The 20,136-nt window shown below is 56.3% G+C and overlaps 1 protein-coding gene across 2 annotated transcripts in view; it reads left to right on the top strand.

The window, feature by feature from the left end:
* Positions 1 to 1,794: 1,794 nt before the first annotated feature.
* The window catches only part of LOC137385119 (endogenous retrovirus group FC1 Env polyprotein-like), a 43,915-nt gene continuing 25,573 nt past the window's right edge, over positions 1,795 to 20,136 (top strand). For both annotated transcript variants that reach the window (XM_068059914.1, XM_068059913.1), the window contains exon 1: positions 1,795 to 1,935. The gene's annotated coding sequence lies outside the window, so the exon portion shown is untranslated. The remainder of the gene's footprint in view (positions 1,936 to 20,136) is intronic.

Here is a 20,136-nt window from a genome sequence, read left to right as displayed (position 1 = left end):
ATCTGATGGGGTGGGCCCTTCTCACCGCCAGCCAAGCTACGTCTTGGTGCTTGTTTGAAAGTTCTGGTGATGAGGCATTCTGCCAAATGACTTTTGCAGTCTGCTTGAGGAACCATCCGACAGGATCCACCATTTCCTTTTCCCAGAGGGCCTTGAGGACATTCCACGCAGACCTGGAGGTCAAAGGTGTTTTTCTGCACAAACTTTTCCAAGAAGGATCGGTGGTACGGCATAGTCCAACTGGATGGAGGGTTCCGCGGCAATGTGGCCAGACCCATCCTTCACAACACTGGGAACAGAGAGAACCTCAGCACGTAGTGACACGTGGTGTTTGCGTACTGAAGTTCTACGCACAGCTGGATGCAGCTGCACACAAAAGTGGCTATCAGGATGAGGGCGACATTTGGTACGTTTTTTCCTGCCCTTATCCAAAGGTTTGAACATCGTGTCCCTCTAGACACAGTCCATTTTGGATCTCCAGATAAAGTGGAAAATGCTCGAGTGACCGTCACGGTGCAGGAGTGGGGTATGGGCCAGACCTGGGCACATACAGCAAAAACATTAGTGCTTTGCACCTGATGACCAGGTTCTTAACCACAATGGAGGATTTGGTACACGCCCCGGCCCCCCCAAACAATATCCCCAGCACCTTTAGGTAGTCTGATCTGACGGTGAAGGGGACAAAGGCTCAGTCGGCCCAGTTCCTAAAGAACATGGCCTTGCTCTTACCGCAATTTACTTTGTCTCCCGAGGTCAGTTCGAACTGGTCGCAGATGCTCAACAGCCTCCGAACAGAAGGTGGATCCGAGCAGAAGACGGCAACATCGTCCATGTACAGGGAAGTTTTAACCTGAGTGCCTTCGCTGCCTGGGATTGTCACCCCTCTTATGCTTGCATCCTTCCTAATAGACTCAGCAAAGGGTTCGATACAGCAAACAAACAAGACAGGGGCGAGAGGACAGCCCTGTCTGAATCCAGATTGGGTCAGGAAACTTTCTGATTCCCACCCATTGATTGAGACTGCGTTACTAATGTTTGTGTCCAGCAGTTTGATCCAATGGCGGATTCCCTCCCCAAACCCCATTTTGGAAAGCACGTCCATCATGTATGTGTGCGATTGCCTGTCAAAAGCCTTCTCCTGGTCCAAGCTGATGAAGCAGGTGTTCACCCCCCTGTCCTGCACAGAGGTGATCATATCCCTGAGTATCAGGAGACTATCAGTGATCTTCCTGCCGGGTACAGTACTGGTCTGATCAGGGTGATCCTGCTATGTCAGACTGCCATGATCTGCCCCCTGTCTCCCAACTCAACACCAACACCGCCCTCCACCTTCCCTTTCCTCCTGCACCCGCTTTCCTTGCCTCTGCACTCACTTTCCCTCTTCTGACCATGTCTCCCGGTCCTGAACTGTTAACTCTCTTTCTCTCTCTATATAATCAGCCTTTCTCTCTCTATATAATGCTCAACATTTCCACCATCATCTGGTGTGACGCTGGAGAGTGACTCCCCTCTTCAAACCCGCTCCTCCTACTGGCTGAGACCGGGGATTGACAGTCCGCTCCCACTAATCAGGACAGGGGGTCCGCAAAGTCCCGCCCACTTCAGTGACCGGCAGTTGGTCGCGCGCTCTCCGGAGGCTTGAAAGAAAAAACGAGTCTGCGGCTGAGCCGGCCGAGCAGCGAGCGTGTCGTCAGAGCCCCGCCGACGGCACATGTCCGCGATCTGACGCAGTGCGCCTGCGCCGAACTCCACGCACAGATTGATGTTGAATTTCAGTCAGTTCAAATAAATACTCAACGCGCAGGCGCAGTGTTACGGTCAACATATACTGCACAGGCGCAATGCTACGGCATACCGCACACGCAGGCGCAGTGTTACTTCCTGCCGTTGTCGGGGAATCGGAGTTACAACGCGAGGGAGCATTTGTGAGAGACGGTGAGAAATAATTCCAATTTGAGTATGAATGTGGAGCGTAGTATACAACATGACAGTGCTAATATCTATCATAGTGCCCGTGTTTTGATATAAATGCAGCGAATGCTTTGGGGTTGGTTCAACTGCATTTGAGAGAAAATGGCGCATTTCCTGCAACAGAAATCGCAGTGAAAACAAACAGCAAAACAGACCAGAAACAGTAAATAAACTGGGGAGGATGGACCGAGTGAGATTGGACAGTGTGTAACCCGGGGAGGATGGACTCAGTGTGATCAGACAGTGTGTAACCCGGGGAGGATGGACCCAGAGAGATCAGACAGTGTGTAACCCGGGGAGGATGGACCCAGTGAGATCAGACAGTGTGTAACCCGGGGAGGATGGACCCAGTGAGATCAGACAGTGTGTAACCCGGGGAGGATGGACCCAGTGTGATCAGACAGTGTGTAACCCGGGGAGGATGGACCCAGTGTGATCAGACAGTGTGTAACCCGGGGAGGATGGACCCAGTGTGATCAGACAGTGTGTAACCTGGGGAGGATGGACCCAGTGTGATCAGACAGTGTGTAACCCGGGGAGGATGGACCCAGTGTGATCAGACAGTGTGTAACCCGGGGAGGATGTACCCAGTGAGATCAGACAGTGTGTAACCCGGGGAGGATGGACCCAGTGAGATCAGACAGTGTGTAACCCGGGGAGGATGGACCCAGTGAGATCAGACAGTGTGTAACCCGGGGAGGATGGACCCAGTGAGATCAGACAGTGTGTAACCCGGGGAGGATGGACCCAGTGTGATCAGACAGTGTGTAACCCGGGGAGGATGGACCCAGTGTGATCAGTGTGTAACCCGGGGAGGATGGACCCAGTGTGATCAGACAGTGTGTAACCCGGGGAGGATGGACCCAGTGTGATCAGACAGTGTGTAACCCGGGGAGGATGGACCCAGTGAGATCAGACAGTGTGCAACCCGGGGAGGATGGACCCAGTGTGATCAGACAGTGAGTAACCCGGGCAGGATGGACCCAGTGAGATCAGACATTGTGTAACCCGGGGAGGATGGACCCAGTGAGATCAGACAGTGTGTAACCCGGGGAGGATGGACCCAGTGAGATCAGACAGTGTGCAACCCGGGGAGGATGGACCCAGTGAGATCAGACAGTGTGCAACCCGGGGAGGATGGACCCAGTGAGATCAGACAGTCTGTAACCCGGGGAGGATGGACCCAGTGTGATCAGACAGTGTGTAACCCGTGGAGGATGGACCCAGTGTGATCAGACAGTGTGTAACCCGGGGAGGATGGACCCAGTGTGATCAGACAGTGTGTAACCCGGGGAGGATGGACCCAGTGTGATCAGACAGTGTGTAACCCGGGGAGGATGGACCCAGTGTGATCAGTGTGTAACCCGGGGAGGATGGACCCAGTGTGATCAGACAGTGTGTAACCCGGGGAGGATGGACACAGTGTGATCAACAGTATGTAACCCGGGGAGGATGGACACAGTGTGATCAACAGTATGTAACCCGGGGAGGATGGACCCAGTGTGATCATACAGTGAGTAACCCGGGCAGGATGGACCCGGTCAGATCAGACAGTGTGCAACCCGGGGAGGATGGACCCGGTCAATCAGACAGTGTGTAACCCGGGGAGGATGGACCCAGTGTGATCAGACAGTGTGTAACCCGGGGGGGGGGGGTGGACCCAGTGTGTAACCCGGGAAGGGTGGACCCAGTGAGATCAGACAGTGTGTAACCCGGGAAGGATGGACCCAGTGAGATCAGACAGTGTGAAACCCGGGGGGGGGATGGACCCAGTGTGATCAGACAGTGTGTAACCCGGGAAGGATGGACCCGGTGAGATCAGTGTGTAACCCGGGGAGGATGGACCCAGTGTGATCAGACAGTGAGTAGCCCGGGCAGGATGGACCCAGTGAGATCAGACAGTGTGTAACCCGGGGAGGATGGACCCAGTGAGATCAGATAGTGTGTAACCCGGGGAGGATGGACACAGTGTGATCAGACAGTGTGTAACCCGGGGAGGATGGACCCAGTGTGATCAGACAGTGTGTAACCCGGGGAGGATGGACCCAGTGAGATCAGACAGTGTGTAACCTGGGGAGGATGGACCCAGTGAGATCAGACAGTGTGTAACCCGGGCAGGGTGGACCCAGTGAGATCAGACAGTGTGTAACCCGGGCAGGATGGACCCAGTGTGATCATGCAGTGTGTAACACTGGGAGTATGGACCCAGTGAGATCAGACAGTGTGTATCCCGGGGTGGATGGACCCAGTGAGATCAGACAGTGTGTAACCCGGGGTGGATGGACCCAGAGAGATCAGACAGTGTGTAACCCGGAGAGGATGGACCCAGTGAGATCAGACAGTGTGTATCCCGGGGAGGATGGACCCAGTGAGATCAGACAGTGTGTAACCCGGGGTGGATGGTCCCAGAGAGATCAGACAGTGTGTAACCCGGGGAGGATGGACCCAGTGAGATCAGACAGTGTGTAACCCGGGCAGGATGGACCCAGTGAGATCAGACAGTGTGTAACCCGGGCAGGATGGACCCAGTGAGATCAGACAGTGTGTATCCTGCGGAGGATGGACCCAGTGAGATCAGACAGTGTGTAACACTGGGAGTATGGACCCAGTGAGATCAGACAGTGTGTAACCAGGGGAGGATGGACCCAGTGAGATCAGACAGTGTGTATCCCGGGGAGGATGGACCCAGTGAGATCAGACAGTGTGTAACCCGGGGTGGATGGACCCAGAGAGATCAGACAGTGTGTAACCCGGGGAGGATGGACCCAGTGAGATCAGACAGTGTGTAACCCGGGAAGGATGGACCCAGTGAGATCAGACAGTGTGTAACCCGGGGAGGATGGACCCAGTGAGATCAGACAGTGTGGAACCCGGGGAGGATGGACCCAGTGAGATCAGACAGTGTGTAACCCGGGAAGGATGGACCCAGTGAGATCAGACAGTGTGTAACCCGGGGAGGATGGACCCAGTGAGATCAGACAGTGTGGAACCCGGGGAGGATGGACCCAGTGAGATCAGACAGTGTGTAACCCGGGAAGGATGGACCCAGTGAGATCAGACAGTGTGTAACCCAGGGTGAATGGACCCAGTGAGATCAGACAGTGTCTAACCCGGGGAGGATGGACCCAGTGAGATCAGACAGTGTGTAACCCGGGGAGGATGGACCCAGTGAGATTAGACAGTGTGTAACCCGGGAAGGATGGACCCAGTGAGATCAGACAGTCTGTCACCCGGGGAGGATGGACCCGGTGAGATCAGACAGTGTGTAACCCGGGGAGGATGGACCCAGTGTGATCAGACAGTGTGTAACCCGGGGAGGATGGACCCAGTGAGATCAGACAGTGTGTAACCGGGGGAGGATGGACCCAGTGTGATCAGACAGTGTGTAACCGGGGGAGGATGGATCCAGTGAGATCAGACAGTGTGTAACCCGGGGAGGATGGACCCAGTGAGATCAGACAGTGTGTATCCTGGGGAGGATGGTCCCAGTGTGATCATACAGTGTGTAACACTGGGAGTATGGACCCAGTGAGATCAGGCAGTGTGTAACCGGGGGTGGATGGACCCAGTGTGATCAGACAGTGTGCAACCCGGGGAGGATGGACCCAGTGAGATCAGACAGTGTCTAACCCAGGGAGGATGGACCCAGTGAGATCAGACAGTGTGTAACCCGGGGAGGATGTACCCAGTGAGATCAGACAGTGTGTAACCCGGGGAGGATGGACCCAGTGTGATCAGATAGTGTGCAACCAGGGGAGGATGGACCCAGTGTGATCAGACAGTGTGTAACCCGGGGAGGATGGACACAGTGTGATCAGACAGTGTGTAATCCGGGGAGGATGGACCCAGTGAGATCAGACAGTGTGCAACCCGGGGAGGATGGACCCAGTGAGATCAGACAGTGTGCAACCCGGGGAGGATGGACCCAGTGAGATCAGACAGTGAGTAACCCGGGGAGGATCGACCCAGTGTGATCAGACAGTGTGTAACCCGTGGAGGATGGACCCAGTGTGATCAGACAGTGTGTAACCCGGGGAGGATGGACCCAGTGTGATCAGACAGTGTGTAACCCCCGGAGGAATGACCCGGTGTGATCAGTGTGTAACCCGGGGAGGATGGACCCTGTGTGATCAGACAGTGAGTAACCCGGGGAGGATGGACCCTGTGTGATCAGACAGTGAGTAACCCGGGGAGGATGGACCCAGTGTGATCAGACAGTGTGCAACCCGGGGAGGATGGACCCAGTGAGATCAGACAGTGTGCAACCCGGGGAGGATGGACCCAGTGAGATCAGACAGTGTGCAACCCGGGGAGGATTGACCCAGTGTGATCAGTGTGTAACCCGGGGAGGATGGACCCAGTGTGATCAGACAGTGTGTAACCCGGGGAGGATGGACCCAGTGAGATCAGACAGTGTGCAACCCGGGGAGGATGGACCCAGTGTGATCAGACAGTGAGTAACCCGGGCAGGATGGACCCAGTGAGATCAGACATTGTGTAACCCGGGGAGGATGGACCCAGTGAGATCAGACAGTGTGTAACCCGGGGAAGATGGACCCAGTGTGATCAGACAGTGTGTAACCCGGGGAGGATGGACCCAGTGAGATCAGACAGTGTGTAACCCGGGGAGGATGGACTCAGTGTGATCAGACAGTGTGTAACCCGGGGAGGATGGACCCAGTGTGATCAGACAGTGTGTAACCCGGGGAGGATGGACCCAGTGTGATCAGACAGTGTGTAACCCGGGGAGGATGGACCCAGTGTGATCAGACAGTGTGTAACCCGGGGAGGATGTACCCAGTGAGATCAGACAGTGTGTAACCCGGGGAGGATGGACCCAGTGAGATCAGACAGTGTGTAACCCGGGGAGGATGGACCCAGTGTGATCAGACAGTGTGTAACCCGGGGAGGATGGACCCAGTGAGATCAGACAGTGTGTAACCCGGGGAGGATGGACCCAGTGAGATCAGACAGTGTGTAACCCGGGGAGGATGGACCCAGTGTGATCAGACAGTGTGTAACCCGGGGAGGATGGACCCAGTGAGATCAGACAGTGTGTAACCCGGGGAGGATGGACCCAGTGTGATCAGACAGTGTGTAACCCGGGGAGGATGTACCCATTGAGATCAGACAGTGTGTAACCCGGGGAGGATGGACCCAGTGTGATCAGACAGTGTGTAACCCGGGGAGGATGGACCCAGTGAGATCAGACAGTGTGCAACCCGGGGAGGATGGACCCAGTGAGATCAGACAGTCTGTAACCCGGGGAGGATGGACCCAGTGTGATCAGACAGTGTGTAACCCGTGGAGGATGGACCCAGTGTGATCAGACAGTGTGTAACCCGGGGAGGATGGACCCAGTGTGATCAGACAGTGTGTAACCCGGGGAGGATGGACCCAGTGTGATCAGACAGTGTGTAACCCGGGGAGGATGGACCCAGTGTGATCAGTGTGTAACCCGGGGAGGATGGACCCAGTGTGATCAGACAGTGTGTAACCCGGGGAGGATGGACCCAGTGAGATCAGACAGTGTGCAACCCGGGGAGGATGGACCCAGTGTGATCAGACAGTGAGTAACCCGGGCAGGATGGACCCAGTGAGATCAGACATTGTGTAACCCGGGGAGGATGGACCCAGTGAGATCAGACAGTGTGTAACCCGGGGAAGATGGACCCAGTGTGATCAGACAGTGTGTAACCCGGGGAGGATGGACCCAGTGAGATCAGACAGTGTGTAACCCGGGGAGGATGGACCCAGTGAGATCAGACAGTGTGTAACCCGGGGAGGTTGGACCCAGTGAGATAAGACTGTGTATGCCGGGGAGGATGGATCCAGTGTGATCAGACAGTGTGTAACTCGGGGAGGATGGACCCAGTGAGATCAGACATTGAGTAACCCGGGGAGGATGGACCCAGTGTGATCAAACAGTGTCTAACCCAGGGAGGATGTACCCAGTGAGATCAGACAGTGTGTAACCCGGGGAGGATGGACCCAGTGTGATCAGACAGTGTGCAACCAGGGGAGGATGGACCCAGTGTGATCAGACAGTGTGTAACCCGGGGAGGATGTACCCAGTGAGATCAGACAGTGTGTAACCCGGGGAGGATGGACCCAGTGAGATCAGACAGTGTGCAACCCGGGGAGGATGGACCCGGTGAGATCAGACAGTGTGCAACCCGGGGAGGATGGACCCGGTGAGATCAGACAGTCTGTAACCCGGGGAGGCTGGACCCAGTGTGATCAGACAGTGTGTAACCCGTGGAGGATGGACCCAGTGTGATCAGACAGTGTGTAACCCGGGGAGGATGGACCCAGTGTGATCAGACAGTGTGTAACCCGGGGAGGATGGACCCAGTGTGATCAGTGTGTAACCCGGGGAGGATGGACCCAGTGTGATCAGACAGTGTGTAACCCGGGGAGGATGGACACAGTGTGATCAACAGTATGTAACCCGGGGAGGATGGACACAGTGTGATCAACAGTATGTAACCCGGGGAGGATGGACCCAGTGTGATCATACAGTGAGTAACCCGGGCAGGATGGACCCGGTCAGATCAGACAGTGTGCAACCCGGGGAGGATGGACCCGGTCAATCAGACAGTGTGTAACCCGGGGAGGATGGACCCAGTGTGATCAGACAGTGTGTAACCCGGGGGAGGGGGTGGACCCAGTGTGTAACCCGGGAAGGGTGGACCCAGTGAGATCAGACAGTGTGTAACCCGGGAAGGATGGACCCAGTGAGATCAGACAGTGTGAAACCCGGGGGGGGGATGGACCCAGTGTGATCAGACAGTGTGTAACCCGGGAAGGATGGACCCGGTGAGATCAGTGTGTAACCCGGGGAGGATGGACCCAGTGTGATCAGACAGTGAGTAGCCCGGGCAGGATGGACCCAGTGAGATCAGACAGTGTGTAACCCGGGGAGGATGGACCCAGTGAGATCAGATAGTGTGTAACCCGGGGAGGATGGACACAGTGTGATCAGACAGTGTGTAACCCGGGGAGGATGGACCCAGTGTGATCAGACAGTGTGTAACCCGGGGAGGATGGACCCAGTGAGATCAGACAGTGTGTAACCTGGGGAGGATGGACCCAGTGAGATCAGACAGTGTGTAACCCGGGCAGGGTGGACCCAGTGAGATCAGACAGTGTGTAACCCGGGCAGGATGGACCCAGTGTGATCATGCAGTGTGTAACACTGGGAGTATGGACCCAGTGAGATCAGACAGTGTGTAACCAGGGGAGGATGGACCCAGTGAGATCAGACAGTGTGTATCCCGGGGTGGATGGACCCAGTGAGATCAGACAGTGTGTAACCCGGGGTGGATGGACCCAGAGAGATCAGACAGTGTGTAACCCGGAGAGGATGGACCCAGTGAGATCAGACAGTGTGTATCCCGGGGAGGATGGACCCAGTGAGATCAGACAGTGTGTAACCCGGGGTGGATGGTCCCAGAGAGATCAGACAGTGTGTAACCCGGGGAGGATGGACCCAGTGAGATCAGACAGTGTGTAACCCGGGCAGGATGGACCCAGTGAGATCAGACAGTGTGTAACCCGGGCAGGATGGACCCAGTGAGATCAGACAGTGTGTATCCTGGGGAGGATGGACCCAGTGAGATCAGACAGTGTGTAACACTGGGAGTATGGACCCAGTGAGATCAGACAGTGTGTAACCAGGGGAGGATGGACCCAGTGAGATCAGACAGTGTGTATCCCGGGGAGGATGGACCCAGTGAGATCAGACAGTGTGTAACCCGGGGTGGATGGACCCAGAGAGATCAGACAGTGTGTAACCCGGGGAGGATGGACCCAGTGAGATCAGACAGTGTGTAACCCGGGAAGGATGGACCCAGTGAGATCAGACAGTGTGTAACCCGGGGAGGATGGACCCAGTGAGATCAGACAGTGTGGAACCCGGGGAGGATGGACCCAGTGAGATCAGACAGTGTGTAACCCGGGAAGGATGGACCCAGTGAGATCAGACAGTGTGTAACCCGGGGAGGATGGACCCAGTGAGATCAGACAGTGTGGAACCCGGGGAGGATGGACCCAGTGAGATCAGACAGTGTGTAACCCGGGAAGGATGGACCCAGTGAGATCAGACAGTGTGTAACCCAGGGTGAATGGACCCAGTGAGATCAGACAGTGTCTAACCCGGGGAGGATGGACCCAGTGAGATCAGACAGTGTGTAACCCGGGGAGGATGGACCCAGTGAGATTAGACAGTGTGTAACCCGGGAAGGATGGACCCAGTGAGATCAGACAGTCTGTCACCCGGGGAGGATGGACCCGGTGAGATCAGACAGTCTGTAACCCGGGGAGGATGGACCCAGTGTGATCAGACAGTGTGTAACCCGGGGAGGATGGACCCAGTGAGATCAGACAGTGTGTAACCGGGGGAGGATGGACCCAGTGTGATCAGACAGTGTGTAACCGGGGGAGGATGGATCCAGTGAGATCAGACAGTGTGTAACCCGGGGAGGATGGACCCAGTGAGATCAGACAGTGTGTATCCTGGGGAGGATGGTCCCAGTGTGATCATACAGTGTGTAACACTGGGAGTATGGACCCAGTGAGATCAGGCAGTGTGTAACCGGGGGTGGATGGACCCAGTGTGATCAGACAGTGTGCAACCCGGGGAGGATGGACCCAGTGAGATCAGACAGTGTCTAACCCAGGGAGGATGGACCCAGTGAGATCAGACAGTGTGTAACCCGGGGAGGATGTACCCAGTGAGATCAGACAGTGTGTAACCCGGGGAGGATGGACCCAGTGTGATCAGATAGTGTGCAACCAGGGGAGGATGGACCCAGTGTGATCAGACAGTGTGTAACCCGGGGAGGATGGACACAGTGTGATCAGACAGTGTGTAATCCGGGGAGGATGGACCCAGTGAGATCAGACAGTGTGCAACCCGGGGAGGATGGACCCAGTGAGATCAGACAGTGTGCAACCCGGGGAGGATGGACCCAGTGAGATCAGACAGTGAGTAACCCGGGGAGGATCGACCCAGTGTGATCAGACAGTGTGTAACCCGTGGAGGATGGACCCAGTGTGATCAGACAGTGTGTAACCCGGGGAGGATGGACCCAGTGTGATCAGACAGTGTGTAACCCCCGGAGGATGGACCCGGTGTGATCAGTGTGTAACCCGGGGAGGATGGACCCTGTGTGATCAGACAGTGAGTAACCCGGGGAGGATGGACCCTGTGTGATCAGACAGTGAGTAACCCGGGGAGGATGGACCCAGTGTGATCAGACAGTGTGCAACCCGGGGAGGATGGACCCAGTGAGATCAGACAGTGTGCAACCCGGGGAGGATGGACCCAGTGAGATCAGACAGTGTGCAACCCGGGGAGGATTGACCCAGTGTGATCAGACAGTGTGCAACCAGGGGAGGATGGACCCAGTGAGATCAGACAGTGTGTAACCCGGGGAGGATGTACCCAGTGAGATCAGACAGTGTGTAACCCGGGCAGGATGGACCCAGTGAGATCAGACAGTGTGTAACCCGGGGAGGATGGACCCAGTGAGATCAGACATTGTGTAACCCGGGTAGGATGGACCCGGTGAGATCAGACAGTGTGTAACCCGGGGAGGATGGACCCAGTGAGATCAGACAGTGTGTAACCCGGGCAGGGTGGACCCAGTGAGATCAGACAGTGTGTAACCCGGGCAGGATGGACCCAGTGTGATCATGCAGTGTGTAACACTGGGAGTATGGACCCAGTGAGATCAGACAGTGTGTAACCAGGGGAGGATGGACCCAGTGAGATCAGACAGTGTGTATCCCGGGGTGGATGGACCCAGTGAGATCAGACAGTGTGTAACCCGGGGTGGATGGACCCAGAGAGATCAGACAGTGTGTAACCCGGGGAGGATGGACCCAGTGAGATCAGACAGTGTGTATCCCGGGGAGGATGGACCCAGTGAGATCAGACAGTGTGTAACCCGGGGTGGATGGACCCAGAGAGATCAGACAGTGTGTAACCCGGGGAGGATGGACCCAGTGAGATCAGACAGTGTGTAACCCGGGCAGGATGGACCCAGTGAGATCAGACAGTGTGTATCCTGGGGAGGATGGACCCAGTGTGATCATACAGTGTGTAACACTGGGAGTATGGACCCAGTGAGATCAGACAGTGTGTAACCAGGGGAGGATGGACCCAGTGAGATCAGACAGTGTGTATCCCGGGGAGGATGGACCCAGTGAGATCAGACAGTGTGTAACCCGGGGTGGATGGACCCAGAGAGATCAGACAGTGTGTAACCCGGGGAGGATGGACCCAGTGAGATCAGACAGTGTGTAACCCGGGAAGGATGGACCCAGTGAGATCAGACAGTGTGTAACCCGGGGAGGATGGACCCAGTGAGATCAGACAGTGTGGAACCCGGGGAGGATGGACCCAGTGAGATCAGACAGTGTGTAACCCGGGAAGGATGGACCCAGTGAGATCAGACAGTGTGTAACCCGGGGAGGATGGACCCAGTGAGATCAGACAGTGTGGAACCCGGGGAGGATGGACCCAGTGAGATCAGACAGTGTGTAACCCGGGAAGGATGGACCCAGTGAGATCAGACAGTGTGTAACCCGGGGAGAATGGACCCAGTGAGATCAGACAGTGTCTAACCCGGGGAGGATGGACCCAGTGAGATCAGACAGTGTGGAACCCGGGGAGGATGGACCCAGTGAGATCAGACAGTGTGTAACCCGGGGAGGATGGACCCAGTGAGATCAGACAGTGTGTAACCCGGGGAGGATGGACCCAGTGAGATTAGACAGTGTGTAACCCGGGAAGGATGGACCCAGTGAGATCAGACAGTCTGTAACCCGGGGAGGATGGACCCAGTGTGATCAGACAGTGTGTAACCCGGGGAGGATGGACCCAGTGAGATCAGACAGTGTGTAACCGGGGGAGGATGGACCCAGTGTGATCAGACAGTGTGTAACCGGGGGAGGATGGATCCAGTGAGATCAGACAGTGTGTAACCCGGGGAGGATGGACCCAGTGAGATCAGACAGTGTGTATCCTGGGGAGGATGGTCCCAGTGTGATCATACAGTGTGTAACACTGGGAGTATGGACCCAGTGAGATCAGGCAGTGTGTAACCGGGGGTGGATGGACCCAGTGTGATCAGACAGTGTGCAACCCGGGGAGGATGGACCCAGTGAGATCAGACAGTGTCTAACCCAGGGAGGATGGACCCAGTGAGATCAGACAGTGTGTAACCCGGGGAGGATGTACCCAGTGAGATCAGACAGTGTGTAACCCGGGGAGGATGGACCCAGTGTGATCAGATAGTATGCAACCAGGGGAGGATGGACCCAGTGTGATCAGACAGTGTGTAACCCGGGGAGGATGGACACAGTGTGATCAGACAGTGTGTAATCCGGGGAGGATGGACCCAGTGAGATCAGACAGTGTGCAACCCGGGGAGGATGGACCCAGTGAGATCAGACAGTGTGCAACCCGGGGAGGATGGACCCAGTGAGATCAGACAGTGAGTAACCCGGGGAGGATCGACCCAGTGTGATCAGACAGTGTGTAACCCGTGGAGGATGGACCCAGTGTGATCAGACAGTGTGTAACCCGGGGAGGATGGACCCAGTGTGATCAGACAGTGTGTAACCCCCGGAGGATGGACCCGGTGTGATCAGTGTGTAACCCGGGGAGGATGGACCCTGTGTGATCAGACAGTGAGTAACCCGGGGAGGATGGACCCTCTGTGATCAGACAGTGAGTAACCCGGGGAGGATGGACCCAGTGTGATCAGACAGTGTGCAACCCGGGGAGGATGGACCCAGTGAGATCAGACAGTGTGCAACCCGGGGAGGATGGACCCAGTGAGATCAGACAGTGAGTAACCCGGGGAGGATGGACCCAGTGTGATCAGACAGTGTGTAACCCGGGGAGGATGGACCCAGTGTGATCAGACAGTGTGTAACCCGGGGAGGATGGACCCAGTGTGATCAGTGTGTAACCCGGGGAGGATGGACCCAGTGTGATCAGACAGTGTGTAACCCGGGGAGGATGGACACAGTGTGATCTACAGTATGTAACCCGGGGAGGATGGACACAGTGTGATCAACAGTATGTAACCCGGGGAGGATGGACCCAGTGTGATCATACAGTGAGTAACCCGGGCAGGATGGACCCGGTCAGATCAGACAGTGTGCAACCCGGGGAGGATGGACCCGGTCAATCAGACAGTGTGTAACCCGGGGAGGATGGACCCAGTGTGATCAGACAGTGTGTAACCCGGGGGGGGGGGTGGACCCAGTGTGTAACCCGGGAAGGGTGGACCCAGTGAGATCAGACAGTGTGTAACCCGGGAAGGATGGACCCAGTGAGATCAGACAGTGTGAAACCCGGGGGGGGGATGGACCCAGTGTGATCAGACAGTGTGTAACCCGGGAAGGATGGACCCGGTGAGATCAGTGTGTAACCCGGGGAGGATGGACCCAGTGTGATCAGACAGTGAGTAGCCCGGGCAGGATGGACCCAGTGAGATCAGACAGTGTGTAACCCGGGGAGGATGGACCCAGTGAGATCAGATAGTGTGTAACCCGGGGAGGATGGACACAGTGTGATCAGACAGTGTGTAACCCGGGGAGGATGGACCCAGTGTGATCAGACAGTGTGTAACCCGGGGAGGATGGACCCAGTGAGATCAGACAGTGTGTAACCTGGGGAGGATGGACCCAGTGAGATCAGACAGTGTGTAACCCGGGCAGGGTGGACCCAGTGAGATCAGACAGTGTGTAACCCGGGCAGGATGGACCCAGTGTGATCATGCAGTGTGTAACACTGGGAGTATGGACCCAGTGAGATCAGACAGTGTGTAACCAGGGGAGGATGGACCCAGTGAGATCAGACAGTGTGTATCCCGGGGTGGATGGACCCAGTGAGATCAGACAGTGTGTAACCCGGGGTGGATGGACCCAGAGAGATCAGACAGTGTGTAACCCGGAGAGGATGGACCCAGTGAGATCAGACAGTGTGTATCCCGGGGAGGATGGACCCAGTGAGATCAGACAGTGTGTAACCCGGGGTGGATGGTCCCAGAGAGATCAGACAGTGTGTAACCCGGGGAGGATGGACCCAGTGAGATCAGACAGTGTGTAACCCGGGCAGGATGTACCCAGTGAGATCAGACAGTGTGTATCCTGGGGAGGATGGACCCAGTGAGATCAGACAGTGTGTAACACTGGGAGTATGGACCCAGTGAGATCAGACAGTGTGTAACCAGGGGAGGATGGACCCAGTGAGATCAGACAGTGTGTATCCCGGGGAGGATGGACCCAGTGAGATCAGACAGTGTGTAACCCGGGGTGGATGGACCCAGAGAGATCAGACAGTGTGTAACCCGGGGAGGATGGACCCAGTGAGATCAGACAGTGTGTAACCCGGGAAGGATGGACCCAGTGAGATCAGACAGTGTGTAACCCGGGGAGGATGGACCCAGTGAGATCAGACAGTGTGGAACCCGGGGAGGATGGACCCAGTGAGATCAGACAGTGTGTAACCCGGGAAGGATGGACCCAGTGAGATCAGACAGTGTGTAACCCGGGGAGGATGGACCCAGTGAGATCAGACAGTGTGGAACCCGGGGAGGATGGACCCAGTGAGATCAGACAGTGTGTAACCCGGGAAGGATGGACCCAGTGAGATCAGACAGTGTGTAACCCAGGGTGAATGGACCCAGTGAGATCAGACAGTGTCTAACCCGGGGAGGATGGACCCAGTGAGATCAGACAGTGTGTAACCCGGGGAGGATGGACCCAGTGAGATTAGACAGTGTGTAACCCGGGAAGGATGGACCCAGTGAGATCAGACAGTCTGTCACCCGGGGAGGATGGACCCGGTGAGATCAGACAGTCTGTAACCCGGGGAGGATGGACCCAGTGTGATCAGACAGTGTGTAACCCGGGGAGGATGGACCCAGTGAGATCAGACAGTATGTAACCGGGGGAGGATGGACCCAGTGTGATCAGACAGTGTGTAACCGGGGGAGGATGGATCCAGTGAGATCAGACAGTGTGTAACCCGGGGAGGATGGACCCAGTGTGATCAGATAGTGTGCAACCAGGGGAGGATGGACCCAGTGTGATCAGACAGTGTGTAACCCGGGGAGGATGGACACAGTGTGATCAGACAGTGTGTAATCCGGGGAGGATGGACCCAGTGAGATCAGACAGTGTGCAACCCGGGGAGGATGGACCCAGTGAGATCAGACAGTGTGCAACCCGGGGAGGATGGACCCAGTGAGATCAGACAGTGAGTAACCCGGGGAGGATCGACCCAGTGTGATCAGACAGTGTGTAACCCGTGGAGGATGGACCCAGTGTGATCAGACAGTGTGTAACCCGGGGAGGATGGACCCAGTGTGATCAGACAGTGTGTAACCCCCGGAGGATGGACCCGGTGTGATCAGTGTGTAACCCGGGGAGGATGGACCCTGTGTGATCAGACAGTGAGTAACCCGGGGAGGATGGACCCTGTGTGATCAGACAGTGAGTAACCCGGGGAGGATGGACCCAGTGTGATCAGACAGTGTGCAACCCGGGGAGGATGGACCCAGTGAGATCAGACAGTGTGCAACCCGGGGAGGATGGACCCAGTGAGATCAGACAGTGTGCAACCCGGGGAGGATTGACCCAGTGTGATCAGACAGTGTGCAACCAGGGGAGGATGGACCCAGTGAGATCAGACAGTGTGTAACCCGGGGAGGATGTACCCAGTGAGATCAGACAGTGTGTAACCCGGGCAGGATGGACCCAGTGAGATCAGACAGTGTGTAACCCGGGGAGGATGGACCCAGTGAGATCAGACATTGTGTAACCCGGGTAGGATGGACCCGGTGAGATCAGACAGTGTGTAACCCGGGAAGGATGGACCCAGTGAGATCAGACAGTGTGTAACCCGGGCAGGGTGGACCCAGTGAGATCAGACAGTGTGTAACCCGGGCAGGATGGACCCAGTGTGATCATGCAGTGTGTAACACTGGGAGTATGGACCCAGTGAGATCAGACAGTGTGTAACCCGGGGAGGATGGACCCAGTGAGATCAGACAGTGTGTATCCCGGGGAGGATGGACCCAGTGAGATCAGACAGTGTGTAACCCGGGGTGGATGGACCCAGAGAGATCAGACAGTGTGTAACCCGGGGAGGATGGACCCAGTGAGATCAGACAGTGTGTAACCCGGGCAGGATGGACCCAGTGAGATCAGACAGTGTGTAACCCGGGCAGGATGGACCCAGTGAGATCAGACAGTGTGTATCCTGGGGAGGATGGACCCAGTGTGATCATACAGTGTGTAACACTGGGAGTATGGACCCAGTGAGATCAGACAGTGTGTAACCAGGGGAGGATGGACCCAGTGAGATCAGACAGTGTGTATCCCGGGGAGGATGGACCCAGTGAGATCAGACAGTGTGTAACCCGGGGTGGATGGACCCAGAGAGATCAGACAGTGTGTAACCCGGGGAGGATGGACCCAGTGAGATCAGACAGTGTGTAACCCGGGAAGGATGGACCCAGTGAGATCAGACAGTGTGTAACCCGGGGAGGATGGACCCAGTGAGATCAGACAGTGTGGAACCCGGGGAGGATGGACCCAGTGAGATCAGACAGTGTGTAACCCGGGAAGGATGGACCCAGTGAGATCAGACAGTGTGTAACCCGGGGAGGATGGACCCAGTGAGATCAGACAGTGTGGAACCCGGGGAGGATGGACCCAGTGAGATCAGACAGTGTGTAACCCGGGAAGGATGGACCCAGTGAGATCAGACAGTGTGTAACCCGGGGAGAATGGACCCAGTGAGATCAGACAGTGTCTAACCCGGGGAGGATGGACCCAGTGAGATCAGACAGTGTGGAACCCGGGGAGGATGGACCCAGTGAGATCAGACAGTGTGTAACCCGGGAAGGATGGACCCAGTGAGATCAGACAGTGTGTATCCCGGGGAGGATGGACCCAGTGAGATCAGACAGTGTGGAACCCGGGGAGGATGGACCCAGTGAGATCAGACAGTGTGTAACCCGGGAAGGATGGACCCAGTGAGATCAGACAGTGTGTAACCCAGGGTGAATGGACCCAGTGAGATCAGACAGTGTCTAACCCGGGGAGGATGGACCCAGTGAGATCAGACAGTGTGTAACCCGGGGAGGATGGACCCAGTGAGATTAGACAGTGTGTAACCCGGGAAGGATGGACCCAGTGAGATCAGACAGTCTGTCACCCGGGGAGGATGGACCCGGTGAGATCAGACAGTCTGTAACCCGGGGAGGATGGACCCAGTGTGATCAGACAGTGTGTAACCCGGGGAGGATGGACCCAGTGAGATCAGACAGTGTGTAACCGGGGGAGGATGGACCCAGTGTGATCAGACAGTGTGTAACCGGGGGAGGATGGATCCAGTGAGATCAGACAGTGTGTAACCCGGGGAGGATGGACCCAGTGAGATCAGACAGTGTGTATCCTGGGGAGGATGGTCCCAGTGTGATCATACAGTGTGTAACACTGGGAGTATGGACCCAGTGAGATCAGACAGTGTGTAACCGGGGGTGGATGGACCCAGTGTGATCAGACAGTGTGCAACCCGGGGAGGATGGACCCAGTGAGATCAGACAGTGTCTAACCCAGGGAGGATGGACCCAGTGAGATCAGACAGTGTGTAACCCGGGGAGGATGTACCCAGTGAGATCAGACAGTGTGTAACCCGGGGAGGATGGACCCAGTGTGATCAGATAGTGTGCAACCAGGGGAGGATGGACCCAGTGTGATCAGACAGTGTGTAACCCGGGGAGGATGGACACAGTGTGATCAGACAGTGTGCAACCCGGGGAGGATGGACCCAGTGAGATCAGACAGTGTGCAACCCGGGGAGGATGGACCCAGTGAGATCAGACAGTGAGTAACCCGGGGAGGATCGACCCAGTGTGATCAGACAGTGTGTAACCCGTGGAGGATGGACCCAGTGTGATCAGACAGTGTGTAACCCGGGGAGGATGGACCCAGTGTGATCAGACAGTGTCTAACCCCCGGAGGATGGACCCGGTGTGATCAGTGTGTAACCCGGGGAGGATGGACCCTGTGTGATCAGACAGTGAGTAACCCGGGGAGGATGGACCCTGTGTGATCAGACAGTGAGTAACCCGGGGAGGATGGACCCAGTGTGATCAGACAGTGTGCAACCCGGGGAGGATGGACCCAGTGAGATCAGACAGTGTGCAACCCGGGGAGGATGGACCCAGTGAGATCAGACAGTGTGCAACCCGGGGAGGATTGACCCAGTGTGATCAGACAGTGTGCAACCAGGGGAGGATGGACCCAGTGAGATCAGACAGTGTGTAACCCGGGGAGGATGTACCCAGTGAGATCAGACAGTGTGTAACCCGGGCAGGATGGACCCAGTGAGATCAGACAGTGTGTAACCCGGGGAGGATGGACCCAGTGAGATCAGACATTGTGTAACCCGGGTAGGATGGACCCGGTGAGATCAGACAGTGTGTAACCCGGGGAGGATGGACCCAGTGAGATCAGACAGTGTGTAACCCGGGCAGGGTGGACCCAGTGAGATCAGACAGTGTGTAACCCGGGCAGGATGGACCCAGTGTGATCATGCAGTGTGTAACACTGGGAGTATGGACCCAGTGAGATCAGACAGTGTGTAACCAGGGGAGGATGGACCCAGTGAGATCAGACAGTGTGTATCCCGGGGTGGATGGACCCAGTGAGATCAGACAGTGTGTAACCCGGGGAGGATGGACCCAGTGAGATCAGACAGTGTGTAACCCGGGGAGGATGGACCCAGTGAGATCAGACAGTGTGTATCCCGGGGAGGATGGACCCAGAGAGATCAGACAGTGTGTAACCCGGGGTGGATGGACCCAGAGAGATCAGACAGTGTGTAACCCGGGGAGGATGGACCCAGTGAGATCAGACAGTGTGTAACCCGGGCAGGATGGACCCAGTGAGATCAGACAGTGTGTAACCCGGGCAGGATGGACCCAGTGAGATCAGACAGTGTGTATCCTGGGGAGGATGGACCCAGTGTGATCATACAGTGTGTAACACTGGGAGTATGGACACAGTGAGATCAGACAGTGTGTAACCAGGGGAGGATGGACCCAGTGAGATCAGACAGTGTGTATCCCG

Source organism: Heterodontus francisci, chromosome 28 (assembly GCF_036365525.1).
Source record: "Heterodontus francisci isolate sHetFra1 chromosome 28, sHetFra1.hap1, whole genome shotgun sequence".
Taxonomy (NCBI): Eukaryota; Metazoa; Chordata; class Chondrichthyes; order Heterodontiformes; family Heterodontidae; genus Heterodontus; species Heterodontus francisci.
The sequence above is the reverse complement of the archived record's forward strand: the minus strand, read 5'-3'. Positions and strand labels throughout refer to the sequence as shown.